Source organism: Cannabis sativa, chromosome 7 (assembly GCF_029168945.1).
Source record: "Cannabis sativa cultivar Pink pepper isolate KNU-18-1 chromosome 7, ASM2916894v1, whole genome shotgun sequence".
Taxonomy (NCBI): domain Eukaryota; kingdom Viridiplantae; phylum Streptophyta; class Magnoliopsida; order Rosales; family Cannabaceae; genus Cannabis; species Cannabis sativa.
The window spans coordinates 14,593,456-14,613,355 of record NC_083607.1 but is presented as its reverse complement, the minus strand read 5'-3'; positions in this window follow the sequence as shown (position 1 = coordinate 14,613,355).

Sequence of the window (19,900 nt, the reverse complement as noted above, 5' to 3'; positions counted from 1 at the left end):
TTGATTAATAAAATAAAGAAAAATATATTTTGAAAATTACTTAAATTTTGTTGAAAAAATAAATTTCAACTAAAATAATTTTCTATTTAATTAAGTGTCATGAAAAAGAAATATTTAAGTATCATAATGAAAATCAAATTAGATATTTAATTTTCAAATTAATTAAATGTATTAAATTCAAGAAATAAATAATTAAGAGTAGAGAAGGCTTAATTATTAATCTCTAGTTTAATACTAGGAAAAAATATACTTAAAATAAATTGTACCAAAATTAATTATCTAAATAATTAATTTCACAATGTATAATATTTTCCTATTTAATATTAGAAAAATAATAAGTAGTCTAGAAATAACTATCTAGAAAATATCTTATTTGACTAAGTATCTTTTCAACAAAATTTGAAAAAATATCTAATTTAAGTTGTATTAGAAAAAATCTAGAACTTAAATATTTTCAAATTTAGATTTAATTAAATATCAAAAATTAAGTTGTAACCACTTAATTTTGAAAATATTCCATTTTAAGTTAATATTCGAAAAGATATTAACCTAAAAAAAATATCTAAAATATTCTATTTTAAGTTAATATTCGAAAAAATATTAACTTAAAAAAATATCTAAAATATTCCATTTTAAGTTAATATTCGAAAAGATATTAACTTAAAAAATATCTAAAGAATCTTAATAACCAATGCCTAAAATTCCTCAACTTAATTTTGAAATTTTAAATCCAAAAGATATTCAGATTTAAGTTATTTAGTTGTAGATAACTAAATATCAACTTAAATAGGAATATTTAATGAAAAATTTAAATTAAGCTTCAGAAAGAATCTATATGGTTATAATTCTATGTTTAATTAAATACAAGAAAATACATATAGTTTAGCTTAGAATAAAAAATTCTTTAAACTATAATTTTCTTAAATTAATTTCAAAATAAATGAAATTAATTATGTTGCTAATCAATTTTATTAGGTTAAACTAGTTTAATTAACCTAGTACAGTTATTCAAATCAGGCAAATGGGCCTTCACAATTGGGGTGGTTCATGTGAGGGGGTGTTGGGTTCAGTATGTCGTACCCACTACTATGGCTCCCAACTCTCACACAAGGCCCAAAAGAGAGGAATTTAACCTTAAAATGAACAACTGTTATTAATTGAATAGGCCCAAAAACTAAATGGGCCTAAATAAAATCTATCAAGAACTATGATATTTTATTTAGCAACAACAACCTATATGCATCTATAATGAAATTAAACACATAGGCTCAAACAGGCACACTTTGGATGGGTCCTATCATGTTGCTAGGTCATACACAGATGAAAGAAGATTGTGAAAATTACCTGTTACAAATTATTTACTTGACCAAGGGAGCCATGAGTTAAAATGAGATCATTGGATCTGTTAATAAGTTAACCATGGCTATTTGCAATCAAGCAATAATAGGTTTTGAAAACTTACACACAAGCTAAAACACATACTCCTGCAACAAGGTTAGCTGGATAGTTGAATGTAGGATTTATTTAATTTTAAATTAAATAATTAATTCCGAAATAATTAATTAATTAAAAAAAAATTCGAAAATTAAAAAAAAAATTGAAATAAAAAATTTCGAAATTAAATTAAAAATTTAAATTTAAAATTAAACCTACATTTTTGAAAAATTAGGTTTCAACCAACCTAAATATCATTTCAAAATTTGCTAACTACTTTTAAAATTTAAATGTTATTTTATAAATAAAAATTAAAAAAGATAAATTAATATCTTTTTTCATATTTTAAATGTAATTTAAATAAATAAAATAACAAAATTTAAAAGTTAGCAAAATATCTTACTGTTGGGTTTTATGCCCTAAATAAAACTCTTTACAATCTGATTGGTTATCAATATAAGAAATTTGAAGTGATTGATGTTTGCATGAATTCTACATACTAATGGTTTAATATGTTTAATATGTTTATTACATTTACACACAAAATCAGTTAAATTCAGATCATATGTTTATTCACAATTATAGTATCGTCAACACAATGGAATGTGATTGTGATCATATGAATCAAAAGTCTTGGTCCCTGTTTCATCAGTGTTATTGGATTTACACTAATGTGATAATCAGCGATGATGTGTACTTACACTTGGAGTAAGTGTTATGTTCTTTCCAGGACATTAGTAAAGTATACTAGTTTCGAATGTATGGAGTATACATTGGACTGGACCGATATTGCAACTAAGTTAAGATATTACAAACTTACCGTTATACATATCTTTCCAAGTCAATATAAGTAGTTGATCTTAAGATTAAAAGAATCTAAATCCTGATATGCTTAGGCTCAACTCAGGAGTGCTATTCATGTTCTTTGATATATTAGTTAAGCCTACTTTTGGGTCAGGGTGATACGTATATTTTGGGAACATGATAGTATGATTGAGTGGGAGTGCTGAACATAAATATGGAATCTATAGCTTCTACTGGTGTATAGAAGTCAAGTGATGATTCCCTTCGAGCTTAGCAAATAGAAGTAAATGGATGAGCTCTTGTTTAACTGACTAATCATTAGATCACTAAACACCATTTACAGGTAGCTAAGTGTTTTAAGGGGCAAAATACATTGAGGGGTGAGAACGGTAAAGAAATCCCATCTCGATGTAGATCATCTATATAGAGGATCTTTAAATCACAATAGGATTATAACAATGGTTAAATGAGATAGTATATTGATATCGTGGAACATACAATATGCTCTATATAAGTCTGAGAGTGCAATTCTAAGTTCTAAGAGTGGATTCAACGAAGAATTAATAAGTAGGAATTTACTTGGTAAATTTGGTTCACTTATTGGAAGCTCAGCATATAGATCCATGGTCCCCATTCTAGTTGAGAACATTCTGCTTGTAAGACTCATTAATTGATTCGTGATTGATCAATTATAATTCTAAAGTTAGACTATGTCTAATTTTATGAATTTTCACTAAGCAGGGGTGAAATTGTAAAGAAAAGAGATTCTAGGTTTATTTATTTATTAATGGACTTTATATGTCTAATTAATAATTAAATTAAATGACAATATTATTTAATAATCTATTTTAGTTATTAAATAATTAGTTTTGGCATTTAAAAGGTTAGAATTGGAAAATTAGCGTTTTTGAGAAAATAGAGATAAAATTTGATAAAACTGCAAAATCAAGTGAGGCCCAATACAACACCATGGCCGACCACTTAATGTGGGATTTCAAATTAATATTTTCATTATTTTAATGCCAAATAATTCCTAACCTAAACCTAGTAGTTGCCTATAAATAGAAAGTGATGGCTCAGTCACATAACATGCTTTCATTAGTAATCTGACAGAAATTTCTCTCTTCAGAAAAATTGAGCCTTCCCCACTTTCTATACCTGGACGAAATCATCCCTCCCTTTTCCCTTCATCAATTTCGTGACCCTAGTGAAAGAGTGAGTGCCCACACACAGCAAACAGTAACTCAATCATAGATTGGAAGACTGTGAAGGATCAAACTTGAAGAAGAAGGACATTCGGGCTCAGATCTTGATTATACTCTGCTACAGAAAGGATTCGAGGGTTAGAGATCTGAGTGGAAAGAGACATTAATTCTGCTGCATCAATGTAAGGTTTTCTTAACTTTATATGTGTTTAATTTATCGTTTTAGAAAGTTCATATTTAGGGTGTTTAAACAACATACTTGTGAGTAGATCTAAGATCCTGGTAAAATAATTTCCAACAACTGACCTTAGAGCCATGGTAATTGATTTACTTACAAGAAATTTGGACTTTAAAACGACTCTTTGTTTGTTTTTGGGTGGTATCATGTTGTATTGAGTGTTATTTGATGATTGATTGATGTTTGTAAATTTTCGTGAAAAATAATTGCGATTCTGTTTCTGGAATTATTTTTATTGGATAGTATGGAAAAAATTAAGCAAATTACTTTTTTACGAAACTCAATTTCGATTTAATTTGAATTAGTTATGATTTTTTGAAGATTCGACAAAACCGGAGTTGTGCTGAAATTTTCCTGCGATCTCGAAAACTGTCCGTACAACTCACAATTTTTTCGTTTTTCTTCGATTTTTCATGCTTTTTCATGGAATTAACTTTCGATTTTTTGTATAGTTTTGTATTTATATATTTACTATTCCTAATTCAATTCTAATTATCATTCTGAATTGATTTAATATTTTTTAAATTTAATTCAAGATATTAGTGTAATTTGAATTTTGAAATTAGTAAATATCTATCTTATTGCTTAATTATCTATCTTATTTTTAAATTTGATTATATCTTATCTTATTTTTAAATTTAAGGTCAGATTTTATATATATTTTTTAAATTAAATCTTTTTTAAATAATTTGACCTTATTTAAATTTAAAATAAGATAACTATAATCATGTAATTTTAAATAGATGTAAGATATTTTGCTAACTTTTAAATTTTGTTATTTTATATATTTAAATTAAATTTAAAATCTGAAAAAGTTTTTTAATTTATCTTTTCTAATTTTTATTTAATTTTTATTTATAAAATAACATTTAAATTTTTAAAAGTAGTTAGCAAATTTTGAAATGATATTTAGGTTGGTTGAAACCTAATTTTTCAAAATTTAGGTTTAATTTTAAATATTTTTTAAATAATCTCGAAATTTAAATTTTTTATTTTCGAAATAAATATTTATTTTTTTATTTATTTTTCGAAAATTAAATTAAGTTTTTTTTATTTAATTATTTAATTATTTATTTTTCGAAATTATTTATTTAAAATTAAATAAATCCTACTTCCAACTATCCAGCTAACCTTGTTGCAGGAGTATATGGTTTTAGCTTGTGTGTAAGTTTTCAAAACCTATTATTACTTGATTGCAAATAGCCATGGTTACTTTTTGCCAGATCTAATGATCTGATGGCTCCCTTGGTCAAGTTAATAATTTGTAACAGGTATATTTTACAATCTTCTTTCATCTGTGTATGACCTAGCAACATGATAGGATCAATCCAAGTGTGTACCTGTGTGAGCCTATGTGTTTATTTTATTATATAGATGCATATAGGTTGTTGCTAAATAAAATGTCACACCATGATAGATTTTATTTAGGTCCATCTAGTTATTGGACCTATTCAATTAATAACAGTTATTTATTTTAAGGTTAAATTCCTCTCTTTTGGGCCTTGTGTGAGAGTTGGGAGCCATAGAAGTGGGTACGACATACTGAACCCAGCACCCCTCACATGAACTACCCCAATTGTGAAGACCCATTTGCCTGATTTGAATAACTGTACTAGGTTAATTATATTAGTTTGACCTAATAAAATTGAATTAGCAACATAATTAACTTTTAAAATATATGAAAATTTATTTTCATTTTAATATTTTAAAGTTAATTTTAAGAAAAACACTTTTAGTTTTAGATATTATTTCTAGACAAACTATTTGTATTTTTCTTGTATTTAATTAAATATAGAATTTTAACTAACTAGATTCTTTCTGGAGCTTATTTAATTAAATATTCCTATTTAAGTTATAAATTAATTGTATTAACTGATTTTTCTTATTTAACTTAAATTTGAATATTTGATTTAAATTTTAAATCAAGTTGAGGAATCCTAGGCATTAGTTATTAAAGATTCTTAAGATATTTTTTAAGTTAATATCTTTTCGAATATTAACTTAAAATGGAATATTTTAGATATTTTTTAGGTTAATATCTTTTCGAATATTAACTTAAAAAGATATCTTCAAATTAAGTGGTTACAACTTAATTTTTGATATTGAATTAAATCTAAATTTGAAATTATTTAAGTTTTAGATTTTTTCTATCTAACTTAAATTAGATATTTTTCAAATTTTTGAAAAGATACTTAGTCAAATAAGATATTTTCTAGATAGTAATTTCTAGACTACTTATTATTTCTAATATTTAAATAGGAAAATATTATACTTTGTGAAATTAATTATTTAAATAATTAATTTTGGTACAATTTTATTAAGTATATTTTTCCTAGTATTAAATAGAAATTAATAATTAAGCCTTCTCTACACTTAATTATTTATTTCTTGAATTTAATACATTTAATTAACTTTAAAAATCTAAATATCTAAGTTGATTTTCATCATGATACTTAAATATTTATTGATTTTTCATGACACTTAATTAAATAGCAAAATTATTTTTAGGTTGAAATTTAATTTTTCAACTTAAATTTAAATAATTTTCAATATATATTTTTCTTTATTTTCTTAATCAATTTTGAAAATTGCATTTTAATTATGCAATATTTTTCGAATTTTTTATTTTGAAAAATAGATTGAGTTGTAAATTAATTATTTATTTTATTTAATTCTTGGGCCAACTTCAATCAATGATTTTTTCATTTAATTGATTAATTTAAAATAAATGAATTTAAACTATATATATATTATTAGAAATTGAATTAACTAGTCAAAAGAAAATCTAGATAGGTGATATTTTTGCTTGAAGTATTTCTTTTCTATTTTATTATTTTCAAAAATTGTATTTTTTATATACTTTAAATTTTCGAACTCAATAAATATATTCTCAAAGGAAATTTTTAAGTTGCTAATTATTTAATTTAATTCAACTTAAATTAATTTCCTTAATATTTATATTTAAGATTATTACTAAGATGGAAATAATTAATTTTATTTCAATCACCATCTAAGTATAATTTTATAAATATTATATTAAATTCTTATTTTTGAATTTCAATTCTAAATTTCGAATTTAATGAGAATTTATTTATTAGAATAATAAAGAAAATACATTTTAAAGAATGAGCTTTATTATTATTAAGATATTCGATCTCCATTGTGGGTTTTACACCGCGTTTGTTTTAGTGAGTAATCCTCCCTAATGGAGGAACGTTCATTAGCAATTTCGCACCGTTTATTCTCGCATGATAAGTGGTTTGTAAGTGTTTTATATGGTATAGATCACCCAAATGGTGGCGACCATATTTGACTTGCAAATTGCGAAACAATGGTAGAAGCTCATGAGATAGAATAGCCTTGACTCTCGCCTAAACGGGACAACGCTGGATTCCAATCTTGATCGAATAAAAGGTTGCTAGAATATTAACATTTTAGATGAGCTGACAAATCTATTCAATGGATGGTAGCTTTGACTCTCGCCTAAACGGGACACTGATATCAGTTTGTTGAAAAACCTTGGAAATTATTTAGGATTGAATTTTTAAGTATTTTCTCATATCATTCCTACTTGCTATGTGCTTATAATTTCTGAATTGATTTTGTGATAAACCATTATTAATTTCTATTTGTTGATTTCTATTATTTTGTAGTATCCTGTATTATCAAAATGAATCCCATGTTATCACTGTTGACTGAAAACAAGTTGAATGGATCTAACTTTAATAAGTGGAATGAGAACATTAATATTGCTCTCATAGGAGAAAGTGCCTTGTTTGTTTTAACTGAGCCGTCACCTAAAGTGTCTGGGGACAATGCTTCCAAAGCTGTGAAAGAAAAGTATGAGCGTTGGCAGAAAGCAAATGACAAAGCTCTATACTTTATGCTTTCTAGCATGGTTGACACCCTCAAAACTCGGTTTTCTAAAACCGAGAAGAAATTTCTTGAAGTTATGACGAAGTTAAATGAGCTATTCGGTAAGGCATCACTTCAGTCACACTTTGACGCGACTAAGAAGTACATTAATGCACGGATGGAACCTCATCAAAACGTGCGTGACCATGTTCTCCTCATGTCCAATTATTTCCAAGAAGCCCAGGATCATGGTGCTGAAATAGATAGTGCTACTCAAGTAAGTCTTATCTTGAATAGCCTAACTCCAGCATTTCTACCATACACTTCAAATTATGTCATGAATAAGAAGGAAATTGACTTTCATGAATTAGTCAATGACCTTCAAATTTATGAAAATTTGATTGGAGGACCCAAGAAGAAAGGGAGTAAACCTCATAATCCTGGGAATGGTAATGGGACGATGAAACCTGAAGCAAATGTTGCCTCTGCTTCAAAGCCCAAATCGAAGAGGAAGTGGAACAACACCAAGAAGCGAACTAAAGCCATGAAGAATAAAAAGGCTGCTCCTTCTGGTGATGCTACACTTAAAGGAAAGTGTTTCTACTGCAATGAGAAAGGTCATTGGAAACCCCAGTGTCCTAAACTTCTTGCAAAGAAACAAGGTATTTCCATTTATAAACTTTAAGAGTTTTAGTGAATTATTATCCAATTGGATTTATGATTCTGGACTAACTTTGTTTATTTATTTTCTTCTTCTTATAGGCCAAGCTACTTGAACTCAGATGAGTTGGATCAGCAAGCTGGACCAAGGGTGAAATCGTCCAGATGAAGATGAAGCTCTTCAATTTATTTTTGAATTAATTGTTTTAGTTTAAAGACAATTTGGATTTCAAATTTTATTTAGGGATATTTATCCCTGCTTTTCTCATATTGTTGCAATACATTTTTTTTTATTATTAATAAAGTTTCTTTTATTTTCGAAATCAATATTGCAAATTATGAGATTGAGCTTCATTTAATTTATCTTCATCAATTATTACCACATTATATTTGTATGTTTGTATGTGTAAGTGTTTTTATTATTGATGCAAATTCTATAATATTTACAACTCTTCATAGAGTTATATTAAATAAACACTAGAAATTATTTCTATGTTTATTAATAATTGTTTATTCTAATACAATTATTAAGAATTTGTTTAATAAAATGATCTTATGATCTGATAGGGGTGGAGAAAAGTTAAGAAAACTATGCAGTTCAACGATCTTTTATATCTAATGAACTCTGGATAGTATTCAACTCCACATAAACTCTATCACACTAAGAGAATCATGATCTTTACAACCTTTAGTGGTGGATCATAATCTCTATATACTTAGAAGTGGAGGTTATCCACAAGTACCCTATATGTATATTCTTAGGGGTGGAGTCCATTCCACAATTCCCTATGTAACACATATCTTCTTTAAACATGGAAGTAATATAATGAGTCAGCTATTATCAATATAAATTCTTGATCTTGATTGTATGTTCCATTTCGTTTTTACTGTTGTAAGTAAAAGATTGATACCTATAAAAGTTCTTTGTTAAAGTTTCACACTACATTAATTGAGTGTGAGAATTTTAAAGTTCTATACCCATCTTCATTAGGTTGATAATTGTGATAGGTACTTAAGAACACTACTGAAAAGCAAATCTAACCATTCACATGGATAGGTATAGCTTATCAGAATTATGAGAATAAGATAAAGAACTCTAGTTCAGTCCATTCGAATGACTTGAACCCAGAATTCTTAATCCTCATAAAATTTTATGGTATCTTATTTTTGATTACTTTATCTCTGGCATGTATTTTTCACTTCAAATACTAGTCTGCTATGTTGATGATTTAGTCTTAACTTAAAGTTTTAAGACTAATACAAAAGTCACAACTAGGTAACTCTCTAAGCAATCAGAGGTTAAAAGTATTATTTAACCAGACATCTGCTATTGAGTGGGAGCTATCTGAGATGTAATCAAATAGGGAACATTAGAAGATATTCAAGAAAGGTTTATAAAAGTGATCTATATGTTAGATATTAAGGAACTGTGTATCAGTTGTCCTTGTATCTCACCATCTAATTTTGAAATTTCTATGAGATGGTGCTTACTTTGGGGGTGCAGGAATTATTGAATAATAATTCAAGCTCTACCAGAGAAGAATTGTAACTTGGTCTATTCGAAAATACCAGAAAGTTATATCACTGAAGAAAAGTCTACACTGTATTATCTCAATTACATATTTTAAAATATGTGAGATATGTCTTCTGTTTATTCAGATGTACTTTTAAAATAGTAAAGATTTCAGTATCCCTTGATAAGTAAAGCATATAGTAAAGGATGTTTCATAAGAGTTTTTATGAACTAGTTCCAGAAGTTTGGGTGGATTCAAATATACTACACTTGATCTGAAGATCAAGACATCAGATTGACCTATTTGTACAGTTTGTTTTATATTAGTGCAAGTGGGAGTTTGTTGGGTTTTATGCCCTAAATAAAACTCTTTACAATCTGATTAGTTATCAATATAAGAAATTTGAAGTGATTGATGTTTGCATGAATTCTACATGCTAATGGTTTAATATGTCTAATATGTTTATTACATTTACACACAAAATCAGTTAAATCCAGATCATATGTTTATTCACAATTATAGTATCGTCAACACAGTGGAATGTGATTGTGATCATATGAATCAAAAGTCTTGGTCCCTGTTTCATCAGTGTTATTGGATTTACACTAATGTGATAATCAACGATGATGTGTACTTACACTTGGAGTAAGTGTTATGTTCTTTCCAGGACATTAGTAAAGTATACTAGTTTCAAATGTATGGAGTATACATTGGACTGGACCGATATTGCAACTAAGTTAAGGTATTACAAACTTACCGTTATACATATCTTTCCAAGTCAATATCAGTAGTTGATCTTAAGATTAAAAGAATCTAAATCCTGATATGGTTAGGCTCAACTCAGGAGTGCTATTCATGTTCTTTGATATATTAGTTAAGCCTACTTTTGGGTCAGGGTGATACGTATATTTTGGGAACATGATAGTATGATTGAGTGGGAGTGCTGAACATAAATATGGAATCTATAGCTTCTACTGGTGTATAGAAGTCAAGTGATGATTCCCTTCGAGCTTAGCAAATAGAAGTAAATGGATGAGCTCTTGTTTAACTGACTAATCATTAGATCACTAAACACCATTTACAGGTAGCTAAGTGTTTTAAGGGGCAAAATACATTGAGGGGTGAGAACGGTAAAGAAATCCCATCTCGATGTAGATCATCTATATAGAGGATATTTAAATCACAATAAGATTATAACAATGGTTAAATGAGATAGTATATTGATATCGTGGAACATACAATATGCTCTATATAAGTCTGAGAGTGCAATTCTAAGTTCTAAGAGTGGATTCAACGAAGAATTAATAAGTAGGAATTTACTTGGTAAATTTGGTTCACTTATTGGAAGCTCAGCATATAGATCCATGGTCCCCATTCTAGTTGAGAACATTCTGCTTGTAAGACTCATTAATTGATTCGTGATTGATCAATTATAATTCTAAAGTTAGACTATGTCTAATTTTATGAATTTTCACTAAGCAGGGGTGAAATTGTAAAGAAAAGAGATTCTAGGTTTATTTATTTATCAATGGACTTTATATGTCTAATTAATAATTAAATTAAATGACAATATTATTTAATAATCTATTTTAGTTATAAAATAATTATTTTTGGCATTTAAAAGGTTAGAATTGGAAAATTGGCGTTTTTGAGAAAATAGAGATAAAATTTGATAAAACTGCAAAATCAAGTGAGGCCCAATACAACACCATGGCCGGCCACTTAATGTGGGATTTCAAATTAATATTTTCATTATTTTAATGCCAAATAATTCCTAACCTAAACCTAGTAGTTGCCTATAAATAGAAAGTGATGGCTCAGTCACATAACATGCTTTCATTAGTAATCTGACAAAAATTTCTCTCTTTAGAAAAACTGAGCCTTCCCCACTTTCTATACCTGGCCGAAATCATCCCTCCCTTTTCCCTTCATCAATTTCGTGACCCTAGTGAAAGAGTGAGTGCCCACACACAACAAGCAGTAACTCAATCATAGATTGGAAGACTGTGAAGGATCAAACTTGAAGAAGAAGGACATTCGGGCTCAGATCTTGATTATACTCTGCTACAGAAAGGATTCGAGGGTTAGAGATCTGAGTGGAAGGGGACATTAATTTCGCTGCATCAATGTAAGGTTTTCTTAACTTTATATGTGTTTAATTTATCGTTTTAGAAAGTTCATATTTAGGGTGTTTAAACAACATACTTGTGAGTAGATCTAAGATCCTGGTAAAATAATTTCCAACACTTACATCTATTTAAAATTACATTATTATAGTTATCTTAATTTAAATTTAAATAAGGTCAAATTATTTAAAAAAAAAATAATTGAAAAATTTTAAATCTGACCTTAAATTTAAAAATAAGATAAGATATAATCAAATTTAAAAATAAGATAAGATATAATCAAATTTAAAAATAAGATAGATTATTAAGCAAATAAGATAGATACTAACTATTTTTAAATTCAAATTTCACTAATATCTTGAATTAAATTTAAAAAAATATTAAATTAATTCATAATGATAATTAGAATTGAATTAGGAATAGTAATAGTATAAATACAGAACTACACAAAAAATCGGAAGTTAAATCTATGAAAAAGCATGAAAAATCGAAGAAAGACGAAAAAAATGCGAGCTGTACGGACAGTTTTTGCGCGCGTGGGACAGTGACACCATCCCGATATTTTTCGAAACTTCAAAAAATCATAACTAATTCAAATTAAATCGAAATTGAGTTCTGTAAAAAAGTAAATTGCTTAATTTTTTCCATAATATCCAATAAAAATAATTTCAGAAATAGATATTCAATTATTTTACACGAAAATTCACAAAAATCAATCAATCATCAAATAACACTCAATACAACATGATACCATCCAAAAACAAACAAACAATCGTTTTAAAGTCCAAATTTCTTGCAAGTAAATCAATTACCATGGCTCTGATACTAGTTGTTAGAAATTATTTTACCAGAATCTTAGATCTACTCACAAGTATGTTGATTGACACCCTAAATATGAACTTTCTAAAACGATGAAATAAACACATATAAAGTGTTGGGTTTTATGCCCTAAATAAAACTCATTTCAATATAATCAGATTTACTTATTAATATAGATCAGAAATAACATTTAATGTTGCATGGTTCACATGATTTATTTCATGATTATATGTACATAATGTATAGATTCATCTGAAACCCTTTTCACATACTTGATCCTGTTTATTGTGCCGTCAACACATTGGAAAGTAAACATGACTATGTGAATAAAGTTTCCTAGATTTATCAGACACAGGGTTTTACTGATATGATAATCTACAACAAGAGTTTACTTGTATTTGGAGAAATACTATGTTCTTTCCAGAACATTGGTTAAAGCAAAGCTCAGGTTGGATGCATGGAGTATGCATCGGAAGGGACCGATATTGAACTTTGACTTAGATTTAATTAAACTTACCGTAAAATCTATTCAAGTCAATATCGCCTAGTTGATCCTAGATCAAATGATCTTAATCCTGATATGTTTAGGCTCAATCTTGAAAGGCTATTCGTGTTCTTTGATTTGTTAGTTAAGCCTACTTTTAGGTCAGGGTGATACGTACATTTTGGGAACACGGTAGTGCAATTGAGTGGGAGCGCTAGCATAAACATGGAATCTATAGCTTCTATCTGGCGAATAGTAAGCAAAGGATGATCTCCTTCGAGCTTGACCAAACGAAAATAAATGGTGGAGATCTCATTTCACATAAGCTGAAATATCATTTATACGGGGTCAAGTGTTTTAAGGATAAAATACATAGTAGGGTGTTACGGTAATTTAATCCCTTTACAGTGTAGATCATTCATATAGAGGATCATTGATCACATTAGGATTATAACAATGGATAACTAATGATGTGTCTATATGGTGGAACATATAGAGCATTCTATATACTGAGAGTGCAATTTTAAGTTCTATGCGTGGATTCAACGAAGAATTAATAAGTTAGAGAATTTTAGTGCTAAATTCTTGATCTACTTATTGGAAGCTCGGTTATATAGACCCATGGTCCCCCCACTAGTTGAGATAATATTGCTTGTAAGACTCATGTAATTGGTTTTGATGATTAATCAATTATAATTCTCAAATTAGACTATGTCTATTTGTGAATTTTTCACTAAGTAAGGGCGAAATTGTAAAGAAAGAGTTTATAGGGGCATATTTGTTAATTATGATACTTTGTATGGTTCAATTAATAAATATGATAAATGACAATATTATTTAATAATTATTTATAGTTATTAAATAGTTAGAATTGACATTTAAATGGTTGAATTAGGAAATTCGCATTTTTGAGAAAATCAGATACAAAAGGTGTTAAAATTGAAAAATTGCAAAAACCCAAGGCCCAATCCACTAATGCTTGGCCGGCCACCTATTGTAGGTTTTTAAGTTGATTTTTTCATTATTTTAATGCCATATAATTCAAATCTAACCCTAGTGGAATGCTATAAATAGATAGTGAAGGCTTCAGGAAAGATAGACTTTTCTTCAGATTTCTGAATCAGAAAAACTGAGCCTTCTCTCTCCCTATCTTTAGCTACCACTTCTTCTTTCTTCTTCCTTTGAATTTCGAAATCCTTAGTGATTAGAGTAGTGCCCACACACATCAAGTGATACCTCAATCATAGTGAGGAAGATCGTGAAGAAAGATCATCAGCAAAGGAGATTCAGCATCAAAGATTCAGAGAAAGAGATCCAGGTTCAGATATTGATAATGCTCTGCTACAGAAAGGAATCAAGGGCTAGATATTTGAACGGAAGGAGTCATATTATTCCGCTGCACCCAATGTAAGGTTTCTTAAACTTTATATGTGTTTAATTTATCGTTTTAGAAAGTTCTTATTTAGGATGTTAATAAACATACTTGTGAGTAGATCTAAGATCCTGGTAAAATAATTTCCAACATAAAGTTTAGGAAACCTTACATTGGGTGCAGCGGAATTAAAAGACTCCTTCCGTTCAGATATCTAGCCCTTGATTCCTTTCTGTAGCAGAGCATTATCAATATCTGAACCTGGATCTCTTTCTCTGAATCTTTGATGTTGAAACTCCTTCTTGCTGAAAGTCTTTCTTCACGATCTTCCTCACTATGATTGAGGTATCACTTGCTGTGTCTGGGCACTACTCTTACACTAAGAATTTCGAAATCTCAATGAGGAAGAGAGAGAGAGTGGGTTCGGCCAAAGATAGGGAGAGAGAAGGCTCAGTTTTTTCTGAATGAAAAAGTAGAAAATTTAAGTGTAATTTTTCTGAAGCCTTCACTATCTATTTATAGCATTCCACTAGGGTTAGGTTTGAATTATTTGGCATTAAAATAATGAAAATATCAGTTTAAAAATTCAAACCAAGTGGCCGGCCATGTAGAGTAACGGACCTTACTTGAATTTTGCAGTTTTCTCAATTCTGCATCTGATTTTCTCAAAAACGCCAATTTTCTAATTCAACCACTTAAATGTCAATTCTAACTATTTAATAACTATAAATAATTATTAAATAATATTATCATTTATCATATTTATTAATTGAACCATACAAAGTATCATAATTAACAAATATGCCCCTAAAACTCTTTCTTTACAATTTCGCCCTTACTTAGTGAAAAATTCACAAATAGACATAGTCTAATTTGAGAATTATAATTGATTAATCAAAACCAATTATATGAGTCTTACAAGCAATATTATCTCAACTAGTGCGGGGACCATGGGTCTATATAACCGAGCTTTCAATAAGTAGATCAAGAATTTATTACTAAAATTCACTAACTTATTAATTCTTCGTTGAATCCACGCATAGAACTTAGAATTGCACTCTCAGTATATAGAATGCTCTATATGTTCCACCATATAGACACATCATTAGTTATCCATTGTTATAATCCTAATTTGATCAATGATCCTCTATATGAATGATCTACACTGTAAAGGGATTAAATTACCGTTACACCCTACAATGTATTTATTCCTTAAAACACTTGACCCCGTATAAATGATATTTCAGCTTATGTGAAATGAGTACTCCACCATTTATGTTCATTTGGTCAAGCTCGAAGGAGATCATCCTTTGCTTACTATTCGCCAGATAGAAGCTATAGATTCCATTTTTATGTTAGCGCTCCCACTCGATTGCACTACCGTGTTCCCAAAATGTACGTATCACCCTGACCTAAAAGTAGGCTTAACTAACAAATCAAAGAACACGAATAGCCTTTCAAGATTGAGCCTAATCATAACAGGATTAAGAACATTTGATCTAGGATCAACTAGGCGATATTGACTTGAATAGATATTACGGTAAGTTTAATAAATCTAAGTCAAAGTTCAATATCGGTCCTTTTCGATGCATACTCCATGCATCCAACCTGAGCTTTACTTTAACCAATGCTCTGGAAAGAACATAGCATTTCTCCAAATGCAAGTAAACTCTTGTTGTAGATTATCATATCAGTAAAACCATGTGTCTGATAAATCTAGGAAACTGTATTCACATAGTCATGTTTACTTTCCAATGTGTTGACAGCACAATAAACAGGATCAAGTATGTGAAAAGGGTTTCAGACGAATTCATACATTATGTACATAAAATCATGAAATAAATCATGTGAAGCCTGGCTGAGAGAAATAGAAGTACCCCGACCTGCCTTGTTTGGGGGTGGACTTCAAATCGAAGAACCAGGCAACCTCGTGGGGAGAAGGAGTACCCCATCCTTGGGAAGCGTAGAGGACGAAGAGGGCAGACAAGTACTTAATGCCCTTAGGAGTGATTTGGGCCGGGCTGAGACCGAAGAAGTCTGCCACATCCTTGAAGTACTTGTGCCAGGGCATCAACGCTCCTTGTTGACCATGGGCCCCCGACCAGGCGCACATCCCCTTGTTAGGGTTTGTGGCACGATTATTGTGGGCGGGAATGTAGCAGTCCAGCTCGCCCAGGTACCCGTCCCGGTCAAGAGTTCGAAGGCGCGCCTCCGTAATCTTTGACGGAGGACTTACCCACCTGGCGCCCAGGGCACCCTGCCTTCTATGACGAATCGTTGCAACAAGCTCCTCACTGGCGTAGTCAGCGCCCTCGACCAGAACGTCTCCGTCAGCATCGACTGGCTGCCCAACCTCATTGTACTCCCCGTAATTTGGGGGTTCAACCTCTTCCTCTCCCTCCGCCTCGGAGGAACTGCCGGGACGCACATCATCCGGCTCCTCTACCTCCTGGACCTTAGCATCCCCTTCACGATCCTCCTCCATCGGGACGGCCGAATCTTGTTTGGCGCTGGGCAAAGTGGCAAGCCGAGCCACTTGAGGATCAGTAACGTCAGCCAGATGCGTAGTTTTCTTTGTACGAGCCATCATCCTATGGCTGAGTACAAGGTCAGAAGAATGTCCTTCACTAGAAGAATGAGGACTAAAACGAAGACGAGGGTGATCCTCGTGCAAGAGTTGAAGCAAATCCTGGTCGATCTGATGTCTGAGTTCCTAAGACTTGCCTGAGTTCATCTACAAAAGGCAACACATGAGATGAGTGTTGGACGGAATATCAAACGATAAACAAGCAAATATGCCGACCAGGAGTACTCAACAGATTAAAGAACGGCTATGTCTAAAGAAAAGTCAGAACTCAAGAAGTTATAAAATTTTCTTGAGTTAGGGCAAAAAAGTTCATGAAGCTTAGAATAAGCAAGATGAAAGGCGGACGCAATGTAGTTCAGAGACAAGCTTTATGGTTGTAAACCCACATGAAGACATGATAAAGAAGAATCGTAGAAGTTTTAACCCTAGGGTTTCCTATGCATTTTTCTACGGCACAGTGAAAGTTGCATTCGAAATAGAAACATGCAAAGATAAGCATAAGGGAAATCAGAAACTTACTCAAGATTCGAGTGTCTGGGTTCGAGCAACGTCTATCCAACCAGCAGTTGTATGAAGGCACTTTGGCGATTTTGAAGCCAGAAAATTTTCTTTTCGCTGTGGAGCTTATTTAGCAAAGAAGGGTGATGAAATGAGTTTATGTGCCAATGCTGTGGGTAATTTTAGGCAAGTCACGAAAAGGGGTAATTGTCTCAAAGAAACCTCAGACGCCTCATCTTCCCACCTCAAAAATGAATATGGGAAATCAAAAGTAATCGAGTGCAACCGTCAGCCGTGGAGAGAGAAAATCGAATTTTGAAATATTAATTGTGAAAGCATTTATTAGCCAAAAACTGAAGGGACGCCCAGTCAGCTTCACATCGAGTCTCGAACGGTCACGCTCGACACGTGTCCCCATCCAAAGGCAGAACCAGCTCGGAAGAAGTCTACACGCAACCTCAGAGGTCCCGTACAAACTTGGGGGGCAAATGTTATCCCAAATTTTGCACTCTGATGTGGCATCACGAGAATGGTGACACGTGGAGCCCACTTGGAACATCTGCTCGGGAAGATAGGCTGAGCAGGATGCCTCGCTGGCATGTCCAGAGCAAGATATTCTGCGATCCGTGCAGAGCAATCAACACTTAGCGAATTCAGCTTTCGCATCATGAGTCATCAGCTCAATCCCTATAACTCAGGGATCAATTTGCGTGGATACGACATACACACGATCCCACTATCAGTGTACTCAGCCTCAATCCCACGATCCTTGCATTCAGTATTGATCCCACGATCTTTCTGTTTATACGCATTGTAACGAGAGAGGAAACCCTTCCTCCTCAAGTTTCCCAGCCCTATAAATAGTGATGCATATTCACTGGGCAAAAGGGAGAGGTTGAAACGCAGCTAAGCTAAGACTATACTATTATATAAGAATTATATATTCAGAGATACTGTTGTAAGAGCTATAAGAAAAGGAATCTTCTTCCTTGTTCTCAAGGCAATACAAATAACGAAGATTAGGCTATTACCGAACTGCTTGGGGCTGAACCTCTGTAAAATTCCTGTGTCTTATTATTGTTTTACTATATATCTGTTACTACATATCGTTTATCGCTTATAAAATAGACTCATTGTCGTTGGCTAAAGCGAAGTCAACAATAACTAATAATTAATATCAAAGGTTTAATCAAATAAGATATTTATTTATTTAAAAAATTAAATAATTAATATTTAAACATTTTAAATAAATATATGTAACTAATTTTGTTATAGATATTGTTGACACAGATATCTGGCCATACCCGTTTCCTATATTAGCGAGAATATAATGAGAGTTAAGTATAAGTAAAATAGACATAACAAATTTATAGTAGTTCACTCCCCGTGATGCGATGGTTATGGAGCTACGTCTACTTTAAGTTTTTATTTCTCACAAGAATGACAAAGAATTGGCTAAGTACGGGGCTCAAAATTTTAGAGAGAGATGTTCTGACCTTGTGGAGATTTAGAAGAATATGAAAAATGAGCTAGAGGAGCTCTCTTTTTATAGGGAAGGATATTGGGTTTTGTGCCCTAAATAAAACCCATTTCAATATAATCAGATTTACTAATTAATAAAGATCAGAAATCGCATTTTATGTTGCATGGTTCACATGATTTATTTCATGATTATATATAATGTATAAATTCGATGAATTCCAGAACATATGTATTTGTTCATGATTATAGTGTTGTAATCACAGTGGAATATAATCATGATTATATGTTTAAAAGTTTAATTCCTTGATTTGTCAGTTCACTGGATTTAGACTGGCATGATAATCAGCGATAAGTATACTTACACCTTGGATAAGTGTTATGTCCTTTCCAGGGCATTGGCAAAGTTTACCAGTATCGGATGTATGGAGTATACATTGGAAGGGGCCGATATTGAGCTTTGATTAGATATGATAAATTTACCGTAATATCTATTCAATTCAATATCACCTAGTTGATCCTAGATCAAATAATCTTAATCCTGACATGATTAGGTTCGATCTCAAGAGTGTTATTTGTGTTCTTTGATTTGTTAGTTAAGCCTACTTTTTGGTCAGGGTGATACGTACATTTTGGGAACACGATAGTACAATTGAGTGAGAGCGCTAAACATAGATATGGAATCTATAGCTTCTATAGGTATTTAGAAGTGAAACGATGATTTCCTTCGAGCTTGGCTGAATAGAGATAAATGATTGAGATCGCATTTTAGTGATTATATTATTTCACTAAATATCATTTATAGGTGGCCAAGTGTTTTAAGGA